Source organism: Triturus cristatus, chromosome 10 (assembly GCF_964204655.1).
Source record: "Triturus cristatus chromosome 10, aTriCri1.1, whole genome shotgun sequence".
NCBI lineage: Eukaryota > Metazoa > Chordata > Amphibia > Caudata > Salamandridae > Triturus > Triturus cristatus.
The window spans coordinates 4,477,406-4,489,661 of NC_140593.1; positions in this window are offsets into that span (position 1 = coordinate 4,477,406).

Below are 12,256 nucleotides of genomic sequence, written 5' to 3' on the forward strand. Positions count from 1 at the left end.
GACGTCGTGAATATTTGCTGGTCTCCACTCCAGCCCACCAACCAGTTGTGTGCTGCTTTCGGCAAGTCAAAAAACCAGGTCTTGCCATCCGCTTCTACTCGCAGTTTAGCCAGGAATAACATCGCATGATGAATGCCCTTGTCTCTCATCAGTTTTTTAACATCTAGGAAGGTGTGACGTTGATGTTGAACCGCAATAGTAGAGTCCAGAAAAGAGGACAATTCACTGTTGTCAATCTTTGGCAGGGGGTCAGCCCGTACTGTTTGTAAAATACTGTCCCACTCTGAAGTTAAGGAGTCATGCTAGGATCAGCCTCAGAGGGGCACCGGGCTTAGGTTTTTCCCCTGGCACTCTGTGTGCCCGTTCAACTGTGAAAACTTTTGACAGCGTTTTGGGACATAGGTGGTTCATAATTAGGTCTTCAACAAACAGGTCTGCGGCGGGCCCTTCCGCTGGCTCGGGGACCCAAATAATTCTGACGTTGTTACGCCTTGCGCTTCCTTCATAGTTGTCCAGTTGGGCATCTAACCTTTTTTGTGCCAACTGGAGATTTCTTTACCCATTCAGTGGGTTTCGCTACTTAGTTCCTTGGTCACTCTCACCTTTTCGCTGGGTGTTGGACTTGGCCCTTCTGGCAGTTTCACCCCCGAGACTTTTTGCTTTTTATGGGTGACTTGGTGTAATGGATTTTGGTTTCTGCGCACTTTACCGCTGTGTCTCAGGGTAAAGTGCGTGCGTGTTGTGAGGTTGGCCTGCCCTCCCATAGGAATGCATGGGGGAATGTATGTGTCCCGGTAGTTCCTGATGCGTGGGGTGTGCAGGCCCGTGTTTGGTATGTGCGGACTCGTGTGAGTGAATGCTGCGCGTTGATGTGTGCGGCGTGCATGTACCTGGTGTGGAAGTGCCACTTCTAGAAGTGGGCACTTCAGTATGCAGTCTGAAATGTGTGGCTTGTCTGGCGATTGGCTGGTGAGGTCAGGTGATGGACTAGGGAATTCCCCAGAGTCAGGAGGAGTCACCCAGTGGTGAATGGGGAGTTAGCATGTTGATGGCTGGGGAGGAGTATACCTGGGTCCTGAATAGGACAGGGCTTCCCCCACACAATGCTGGCGCCGGCCCCTGTGGTGCGTCTAATGACCCTAGCCCTGCCAGTGAATAGGGAGAGGGGCTGAGCAAAACAAAGTGCTCAGGAACCTGTTGGAACTGGTTCGCCCCTTCCCTGCACCTTAGACAAAGCCTTGTACTGTATAAAAAGGGGCTGTGTCCCCTTACATTTTGTTCTCTTCCAGGATCCACTTGAGGGGGGACCTGCTGCTGCTGGGCGCCAGGAGAGACCGCCACTGGGGACTGCCTCCCTGCTGGAGGGCCCTGTGAGCTGGCTCTGGGCCCAGCCTTTGCCCCCTGCTCTCTGAAGGACCTTTTTGGGTGCTGGACCTTGCTTATAGCGCCTGGGAGCGCTTCCTGGACTTAGTAGCGCTGTGCGCGCTGTTTTTCTGGGCTTTGCTATCTTAATAGCGCTGGGAGCGCTGTTTTGCTTTATAGCGCTGTGAGCGCTTGGAATCTGATAGCGGGTGCCCACCCCGCTTATTTGCGATTATTTCGAGGGAGCCTACCCCTCACTGCCGCTGGGAACGTCACCGCCGCGGCCCCGGCGAAACAGGAAGTCAGGCGGCCGAGGGCGGACCTCCGGGACAACCGGAACTTAAAGAAGGAGGGCGGGAGCCTACCCCGCCTCCTACCAAGCGCCGCGGTTGCAGTCTGCTCGGGGAAGTCAAGATCCAGGCGGGAGCCCACCCCGCGCTGGACCGTGAGGAAGGAGGACGCGAGGCAGCGAGACGCTGCTGCCCCGACCGGAGTGCTGACGCGAGTAAAGAGGACTCCCGAGGAGCGGGAGCCCTCCTGTGCCCGGAGCCGAGAGAACGAGGAGACGACGCGGGAGTCCCCAGAGCAACAGCCCGGTGAGTGTTTAAAAGGGCTGGGGGACTCCGCGCATGTGCTGGGGGTGCGGGGGCAGTGTCCACGAGCCCCGTGAGGCTCCACCAGTGGGGGCATCTCTGTCGTGCCTGCGCAAAGCACCCGGGCAGTGCTTACGAGCCCGTGAGGCTCCAACGTTCTGAGGGGGCAGTGATTGGGTCCCAGAGCCTACGAGGCTCCACTGTATACGGGGGCCATTCCTTTTTGTGTGACCAGAGCGGCCCCGGAAGGCAGCGGGCCGCTCCAACATAATTGGGGTCAGTACTCTTCGTTGGTTCTCGAGCCTGTGAGGCTCCAACGTGCCCCTCATTGATCAAAACCGAGCGCGAGTGCGCTCCAGTGGGAGAAGGTTTGTGTAGAGCCCCGAGGCTCCCACAAAGGCCATATTTGTTTTCCCAGGCACAGTGGTGCCCACGCTCAGTTCTACAGCTGCCCAGCACTTAGTGGGCAGCTGCAACGTTTAGGTGGGGATAATTGACCTTCTGACTGGCGCAGCTTGACTAAACGCAGGGCGTCCTAGCCCCTTCCAGGCCAGTTGGCCCAGGGACTGCCACAGGTGGTGGCTCAGGTGGAGTCTTGCGCAGTTGTTCCTACTTGCACCTCTGAATGTGTGTTGATGCATCATGTGCCATTGCTTTTACACCTCTGAATGTTTTATGCATCATGTGTGTTCCTTCCATGCACCTCTGAATGTGTTTTGATGCGTCATGTGCCACTGCTCTACACCTCTGAATGTTTTAGGCATCATGTGTAACGTTCTATTACCCCTACAGGTATTGTGATACATAGGTGGTTGTTGCTTTCTCCTAGTACAGGTGGTGCTAGTGAGGTTCTGGTTCCCTGCGTGACAGTCTCCTAAAGTAGTTAGGGTTACGTAGGTGGTACTTCCCCGATACCAGTAAGTACTGGTTGTGTGCTATACAGATTATTTTTGTGCTACAGTGATTTTATATATTTTGTGTGCTAAATATCTAAAAAGTGCTAATTCCTGACAGTGGTCCAGGAGGCCCTGTCTTGTACATAATCCCTTGTAAATTCTGCCCGTGCCTGTTGGCACCTTGTAAAGTGTGTGTTTTTATCTAATGTGTTGTGTATAATACAAAGGTTATTTTTATAGAATACCTTGTGTGGAGTTTCCTTTGTGGTGGGCCTTGGGTGTTGTTGCTGGGTGCGCGCGCAAACGCTTTACACATCGCCTCAGAGATAAGCCTGACTGCTCATGCCAAGCTACCAAGGGGGTGAGCAGGGGTTATCTTTGGCGTGTAACTTCCTTGCCCTGACTAGAGTGGTGGTTTCTGCCTGACTTTGGCGCAAGCCTTAGCCAACCAGAAATCCCCATTTCTAACATTGGTGGCAGCGGTGGGATTTGGACTTGCGTTTGCGCTGTACCGCAGCAGCGACTGGCTACACCACAAAACTCTGCATTAGATAATCACATTTTAGGGATTATTGTTTTTGAGTTCCATTATTTCCTCTCCAAAAGGTGTCCTTTGTGAATCATGTACTCCTGTGCTAGCTCCGACCCCCAGGTTCCTTGTGTTAAACTCTTCTCAGGAACGTCCGCCAAAATGGAGCCTGCTTTTAACTTCTGTAGTCTGTTTAGGTACAGTAGGTTGGAGCTGGTAGGGTTCTGTGAGGAGAGGCACATAGAGGTGGGTGAGTCAGATACCCAGTCCAAACTGAGGGACAACCTGATCCTTTGGCAAAAGGAGGAGTGGGAGCGAGAGCGCAGCGAGGAAGATAGGGCCCGGGCCGCACGCCGAGAGGGTGGTGGGTCTGAGGGGAGCCCTGAGGAATCTGAGGAGGAGGAAGGTTACCTGACAGGGACGCCAGTAGAGAGTGAAGACCCCATAGATAGGGAGTCCCTTGCTGGGTCCAGTGTCAGGAGCAGCACCCCATCCCTTTCTCTGTCCCCAGAGGAGTGGGTAGATAGGAGGGAAGAGAGGGAGCATCAGCTGGCCATGGAGAAGCTCAGGTTAGAGCATGCCTGGGGGATGGCGCAGCTGACTATAGAGGAGAAAAAGCTGGAGACCGAGAGGGTCTTAGCGCAGGAGAGGATAGAGGAGGCTGAGAGGGCCTTCACCAGGGAGAAATCAGCGCTGGAGAGTAGACTATCCCCTGCGCGCAGTCGTAGTTTTCTGGGCTCCCCAGGGAGGGTTGAGTCCAGTGGTGGCAGCGAGATAGATTTCAGTATAGGAAGTCCCAGTTCCCCCAGTCTGGTACCTAGTTCCCGAGAGGAGGAATGTAGGTTGAAATTCAGAAGCAGTAGGAAACTGTCTCACCAGTCTTGGGAGAAGTTTTTGGATGATTGCGATAAATCACTGACTGAGTGGGTGAGGGCCAGCCCGGGAGGTGGTTATTGCGGACTGTTGGGTCTGGTTATGAAAGAGCAGCTATGCCGTAGTCTTTATCCCGGATTGCGCCAACACCTGTTGGGGTGTGACGCCTTGGATGCTTGGGACCTTGCAGAGGAAGCAGACCGTTGGGAAAGGGCCCAAGGTTCGCTAGAGTCATTAGGGTGTGACTCCAAAAGTAGTGGTTCAGGGATCTTCCAGCCCAGCGTGGTGGAAGAGGCTCCGTGTAGCCCAGCTAGGTCCCAATATAGCGAGGAGGGTGTAGGGGCTTACGGCCTGGCTCAGTGGAGCGGGAGTAAGTGGGTGACTGAGGGTCCCCAGACGTACGAAACCCTGCCTCAGGACTTGGGTGGTTTCATGAGGGAACACCAAGTTGGGGACCTAGGCTGTCCTGTTAGCCCATTTGAGGAGGATCACCTAGTGAGTAGAGGACCGGGAGCGCCTGTAAACAGGGCTCCTGTGGTTCTAGTGTCTGGCAGTACCGCTCCAGTAGGGAGGGTACAGAAGTCCAGCGAGAGGAGTGGCATGGGGCTGTGTTCCCCGGTGGAGGAGCCAGTGGGTCAGAGACCAGCCGGGAGGGCTGAGTCTCCTAGAAGTGACCATGGCGACTACACGTCTGGCCTGGGGGATCTTCACGCACTGTCAGGTGGACAGGGGACGGGAGATCTGCGCCAGGCAGACGGTCATGCAACATATGAGGCATATGTTACTCTCGGGGGGATGGTGTGTAAATCCCCAGAAGTCCTGGAGTGCCAGGCAATTATTCCACCGAAGGTTTTAGACCGGAGGTTGGAAGGCCAGGTTCAGGAGCAGCCTGACCTGAAGGGTAGGACTACTGTAACAAGTGTCCTGACCGGTTCTTCTTCCAGAGGTACCGCCCCAGTTGGTGGGGAGCAGGACTCTGGAAGGGGGTGCAGAGGGTGGGAGAGCCCACCTCTGACCCCGGTGCAACCTGAGGGGTTAAACCCTAGGTTGGGAGACCAGTTCTCAGGGAGGGGTCCTGAGCTGGTTGGTGAGTTATGTTACGGGGTCGCCTCTCAGAGGAAGAGAGGGCGGAACCCTAGGAGAAGAGGTAGGGGGAGGAGAGCCTCACCCGTGACTTTTGGTCAGTCTGAGGGTACGGACCCGAGGCTGGAGGATCAGTGGCAGTTTAGAACTGCCCTGATGAGGGGTAGAGTGGAAAATGGTCACTATGTGCCAGGGGTTACTACCCCCCACTCTGTGGTTAGGCAAGGACCAGTGGCGCCTAGGTGGTCTAGGGCCTGGTCCTGGCCACGGACAGCTGAGGAGTACCAGGGGGGCAGCCCAGTTGGTCCGCCGAGTTTTTTCAGAGGAAACCCTGTGGGTTCAGAGTGGCGTAAAACCGGAGAGTGTCCCTGCCGTTGCGGGCCTGCGTCCGTGTTTTATCGCCCCAAGCAGGGAAGACCATCACGGTGGTGATTGGTCTACCCTGCGTTTTGGCTGGAAGGGGGTCGTGTTGGACTTGGCCCTTCTGGCAGGTTCACCCCCGAGACTTTTTGCTTTTTATGGGTGACTTGGTGTAATGGATTTTGGTTTCTGCGCACTTTACCGCTGTGTCTCAGGGTAAAGTGCGTGCGTGTGTTGAGGTTGGCCTGCCCTCCCATAGGAATGCATGGGGGGATGTATGTGTCCCGGTAGTTCCTGATGCGTGGGGTGTGCAGGCCCGTGTTTGGTATGTGCGGACTCGTGTGAGTGAATGCTGCGCGTTGATGTGTGCGGCGTGCATGTACCTGGTGTGGAAGTGCCACTTCTAGAAGTGGGCACTTCAGTGTGCAGTCTGAAATGTGTGGCTTGTCTGGCGATTGGCTGGTGAGGTCAGGTGATGGACTAGGGAATTCCCCAGAGTCAGGAGGAGTCACCCAGTGGTGAATGGGGAGTTAGCATGTTGATGGCTGGGGAGGAGTATACCTGGGTCCTGAATAGGACAGGGCTTCCCCCACACAATGCTGGCGCCGGCCCCTGTGGTGCGTCTAATGACCCTAGCCCTGCCAGTGAATAGGGAGAGGGGCTGAGCAAAACAAAGTGCTCAGGAACCTGTTGGAACTGGTTCGCCCCTTCCCTGCACCTTAGACAAAGCCTTGTACTGTATAAAAAGGGGCTGTGTCCCCTTACATTTTGTTCTCTTCCAGGATCCACTTGAGGGGGGGCCTGCTGCTGCTGGGCGCCAGGAGAGACCGCCACTGGGGACTGCCTCCCTGCTGGAGGGCCCTGTGAGCTGGCTCTGGGCCCAGCCTTTGCCCCCTGCTCTCTGAAGGACCTTTTTGGGTGCTGGACCTTGCTTATAGCGCCTGGGAGCGCTTCCTGGACTTAGTAGCGCTGTGCGCGCTGTTTTTCTGGGCTTTGCTATCTTCATAGCGCTGGGAGCGCTGTTTTGCTTTATAGCGCTGTGAGCGTTTGGAATCTGATAGCGGGTGCCCACCCCGCTTATTTGCGATTATTTCGAGGGAGCCTACCCCTCACTGCCGCTGGGAACGTCACCGCCGCGGCCCCGGCGAAACAGGAAGTCAGGCGGCCGAGGGCGGACCTCCGGGACAACCGGAACTTAAAGAAGGAGGGCGGGAGCCTACCCCGCCTCCTACCAAGCGCCGCGGTTGCAGTCTGCTCGGGGAAGTCAAGATCCAGGCGGGAGCCCACCCCGCGCTGGACCGTGAGGAAGGAGGACGCGAGGCAGCGAGACGCTGCTGCCCCGACCGGAGTGCTGACGCGAGTAAAGAGGACTCCCGAGGAGCGGGAGCCCTCCTGTGCCCGGAGCCGAGAGAACGAGGAGACGACGCGGGAGTCCCCAGAGCAACAGCCCGGTGAGTGTTTAAAAGGGCTGGGGGACTCCGCGCGTGCTGGGGGTGCGGGGGCAGTGTCCACGAGCCCCGTGAGGCTCCACCAGTGGGGGCATCTCTGTCGTGCCTGCGCAAAGCACCCGGGCAGTGCTTACGAGCCCGTGAGGCTCCAACGTTCTGAGGGGGCAGTGATTGGGTCCCAGAGCCTACGAGGCTCCACCGTATACGGGGGCCATTCCTTTTTGTGTGACCAGAGCGGCCCCGGAAGGCAGCGGGCCGCTCCAACATAATTGGGGTCAGTACTCTTCGTTGGTTCTCGAGCCTGTGAGGCTCCAACGTGCCCCTCATTGATCAAAACCGAGCGCGAGTGCGCTCCAGTGGGAGAAGGTTTGTGTAGAGCCCCGAGGCTCCCACAAAGGCCATATTTGTTTTCCCAGGCACAGTGGTGCCCACGCTCAGTTCTACAGCTGCCCAGCACTTAGTGGGCAGCTGCAACGTTTAGGTGGGGATAATTGACCTTCTGACTGGCGCAGCTTGACTAAACGCAGGGCGTCCTAGCCCCTTCCAGGCCAGTTGGCCCAGGGACTGCCACAGGTGGTGGCTCAGGTGGAGTCTTGCGCAGTTGTTCCTACTTGCACCTCTGAATGTGTGTTGATGCATCATGTGCCATTGCTTTTACACCTCTGAATGTTTTATGCATCATGTGTGTTCCTTCCATGCACCTCTGAATGTGTTTTGATGCGTCATGTGCCACTGCTCTACACCTCTGAATGTTTTAGGCATCATGTGTAACGTTCTATTACCCCTACAGGTATTGTGATACATAGGTGGTTGTTGCTTTCTCCTAGTACAGGTGGTGCTAGTGAGGTTCTGGTTCCCTGCGTGACAGTCTCCTAAAGTAGTTAGGGTTACGTAGGTGGTACTTCCCCGATACCAGTAAGTACTGGTTGTGTGCTATACAGATTATTTTTGTGCTACAGTGATTTTATATATTTTGTGTGCTAAATATCTAAAAAGTGCTAATTCCTGACAGTGGTCCAGGTGGCCCTGTCTTGTACATAATCCCTTGTAAATTCTGCCCGTGCCTGTTGGCACCTTGTAAAGTGTGTGTTTTTATCTAATGTGTTGTGTATAATACAAAGGTTATTTTTATAGAATACCTTGTGTGGAGTTTCCTTTGTGGTGGGCCTTGGGTGTTGTTGCTGGGTGCGCGCGCAAACGCTTTACACATCGCCTCAGAGATAAGCCTGACTGCTCGTGCCAAGCTACCAAGGGGGTGAGCAGGGGTTATCTTTGGCGTGTAACTTCCTTGCCCTGACTAGAGTGGTGGTTTCTGCCTGACTTTGGCGCAAGCCTTAGCCAACCAGAAATCTCCATTTCTAACACTGGTGTTTTTCAAATCGGTCCTGAGCAATGCCATTCCGATGGAGATGGTGTCCATTCTGTGTTCCAGGGATGTACGCACCCCCACTATTGCTGCCATGACGTCCGCCAGTGTTGGCTCTCTCTCAGACAGCATCAACAATTTCTCCGGCTCTCCCCCGGTCTCCCCCCTGCTCGCACCCTTTGTGCGTTGTGCATTTATCCAGTTTCGTCTGGAGTGTAGATTGCTATCCTTTTGGTCCTGACATGATGAGCGGCAGAAACAGAGTGTCGCCCTGGAGCACTGTGCACCCGTGGTTCAGGTTTCGCACACAGCACACCGGGTCAAACACTCGCGAGGCCAGCAGGGCGCCGTCGCACTATGGTTGTCAACCGCAGGGTGCCCTGGCCTCAGCGTTTCAGAAATGGGTTAGTCAGTAAGCACAACTCCTTCCCATGAAGCATATGTCAGCCGGTGGCTACCAACCATGAGGCATCGTCCCCAATGTGCGTGTGCCACTTCCCCTGTGGTTGTGGACCAGGGCCAGCTGTGCCCTGAGTGCTGCCTGACGAGAATGTAGCATGGTTATATTGCCCCCCAAGCAGATTAAGCTGCTGCGTCGCAGTGTGGCTCACCTGTCTGCCAGGCTGGTCCACTGCCGTTAGGCCGATCGATCATGTAGGTCCCGGGCCTCCGATCTGAAGACTGCAAGTCGTGCGGGCTCTCTGCCCTACGTTAAGGACTGAGTGCTGGGTTGGGGCCCTGCCTGTTACTTTCTGACAGGGCCGCTTAGCGGCAGGCGGATCAGGAGATGTGAGGCCGTGTCCCAGGCTGTCGAGGGGTATTTAATCCCTGCGGCAGCCACCTCAGTACTATTTCTGTTGGTGGGTGGGGGGAGCCAATAAGAGAGATCCCACTGCGGCCCCCATACCTACAGGGTCTGGATGCAGAACGTTGGGCCTGGGCCTCCGGGGTGCCGGCACGCTCTGATGACCGTGGCCACCCCACACAGAGATCCCGGCTGGCAGATCCCCGTGGCCACCACCTCGAAATGGATTCTCAAGGAAGGATGGACTGCATAGAGTGAGTTTGTAGGAGAGTGGAATCTGACTAATGGTTGCCCCCAACTTTTTGCCTGGTATTTGAGTGGTTTTTGACTAGTCTGGCTGGGATTCTGCTATCCAGGACCCCAGCCTATCTGTTTCCTCAGGTAAACGATGTGAGTACCCTAGGTACCAACCAATTGGATGCTGGGCATACCCTACCAGTCCCTTGTAGATGGTACCCTACGTACCCAGGGCATGGGTCCCCCAGTAGGCCTACCAGGGCTGCAGCACTTATTGTGCCACCCTGGGACAGCCACACAAACTGACACCACCAGACCACTACTGTAGTCTGGGTAAGGTGGTGCTAGCACCCCTTACAGGGATGTAGGTACCCTATATCCCACACCATTACAACACATATACTCTCATAGGTCACCCCTATGGCAGGCCCTGGTAATCCTACAGGGCTGGGTGCTGAGGTATGTGTGAGGGGGGACCCCTACGTGAGTAGGACCTCTCTGCAACCTTCGTAAAATCATTACTGGGTTGTTTGTAGTGTAGCCATACCATATACTCTTAACCGCATTATAAGTTATTGCGTCATCGCTGTAACTTGGGAATGGCTACACAGAACCATATCGTGTTTGGTGTCAAACATGAAGGAATCATACCCCCAGTCCAGCCATGGGTATGAGGGTACGATTCCCCCTTGCTAGGAGGGCGATATGGGAAAAGCGGTAGAATTTAGACACCAATTTAAAAGTGCACATGTACCACAAAATGGCTACTGTCCGCCACCTACACGACTCTGGCTGGCTGTTGCTGGGGAAAACCCCAGCCTCGCCATCTGGACAATAGGGCTCCTGTGGCAGGGAGGTGCCAGCACCTCCCCAGACAGGATATGTGGATTGGAACAGGGTGGGTGCACCAAATGTCCTTTCAGAGTTGCACGTAGGCAGCTGCAGAGCCCCAATTCTGCATACACCGCCTGGAACCGGTTCAGGGGCATCCTGCCCCTCGCCCAGGCGGGAAACACACAAAGGGGAGGGGGTGTAGCCACCCTTTCCCGCCTCTACTCTGATTGGTAGGCTCTTGTTGGGTTCATCCCCTAATCTTGGGGATATATGTGAATAACCTGGCCCCAGAGCCTCAGATTAATCCAGAACTTTACAGAACTGACCTTCGACGAGCTGCTGCCCAGCTGACTGAAGAAATCTCCCTTGGGATAAAGGAGTTATCCCCCTGCTTGGCAGGCACCTGAAAGACTGCAAGATACCCGGTTGGAACTTCGCTGCTCTCATGAACTTCAACGTCTTCCAGCAACCTTGAGGTGGGTCTCCAGAGCATCCCAGAGTCCTGTGAGCGTGCCCAGCGAGTCTGAGCACAGTGGACCACGTGGGTGCCGAGATCCCTGCATACCCCGAGACCCTGGCCACCTCTTGCATAGCACATGACCCCGACCAGTGGGGAAGTTGTGCTTTGGCCCATTTCTGAGCCAACCTTCAAGCAGCATCCGTGCCAAATCTCAGCTCCCTAGTCCGCTCCGGTGGCCCGTGGGAGCCCTTTTACGCACTCCATTTTGCTGCCTTCTGTGGTCCCTTGTCTCTCAACTTGCGGGCCCTGGCAGAGGACAATCTTCACATCCAAGAGTTCCCCTGGTTGCTCCAGGCCTGCTCTGTGTTCCCTCCAAAGGAGAGCACCCTCAGACCTCGTGGGTCTGCACCAGCAGCTGCTTTGTTCATCTTGTGTGGGTTGCGGTTGCCAAGGCTTAGTGGATCCAATCGGGACACTGACACCGCAGCGCCCCTCATCGGATGTGAGATAGTTGCCCTCCAGAAGCTGGCCTTCCTTGAAGCCTCCCGGAGCCCGTGACTGCAGAGCCAAGCTGCATCTTCCTCACCTGAAGCACCCGACATCGAAGGGCTCCTTGCTGTGAGCCCCCTGGTCACTGTGCTGTGACCCAGACTCTGTCCCCTCTGCTTTCAGGTTCTTCTCTACATTTTCTACATCTTAGATCTTCACGACTTCATCGACGCTTTCAGCTAGCAGCAGTTTGGACTACTTTTCCATTGAAAATCAGCCCGCGACCCGACACCTGAATCGACCTATGCACCCGGCTTCCCTGGGGCAGGTAACAGTGGTACTTCGGTACTCCCGTGGTGGTGGGCTCTCCAAAGCCTTAAGTCTCAAGCCTTAACTTTGTACTACTGCTAGAAGTGTCTTTTATCTTTAAATATTCAACCACGACATTCTCCATAGGCTAACATTGCGATCCCGATAGCAGCTCTTTGCACTGCACACGCCTCCCGTGGGTCCCCTTCCTCTTAGCTGTGGGTGGATTCTGAAGGGGCAAGCGATCCTGAATGCCCTAGGCATTGCCTGTAGAATTGTCGTGGTTCTTATACCACTATTTTAGTATATGGTTTGGTCCCCCCCTGGGGCCCATTGATTTCTGTGCTATTTATTGTGTTTAGAAATGCTTGTTTGAATTGTAACTTTGCCACTAGCCACATAAAGTGACTGTGGGATTCTGTCTAGAATAAATACATATATTTTATATATATACCTGTGTGGGCTACTCTTTCATTTGGTTATTCAAGAGGTTATTATGGTAAAACAATAAGCTTAACACTCCTTCAAGACTTAGCCTGAAGGCTGCTCCCCACAGCTACCACTAGGATAGCTTTCTTTAAAGGTTGTCGTAAACCTATCATCAATAAGAGT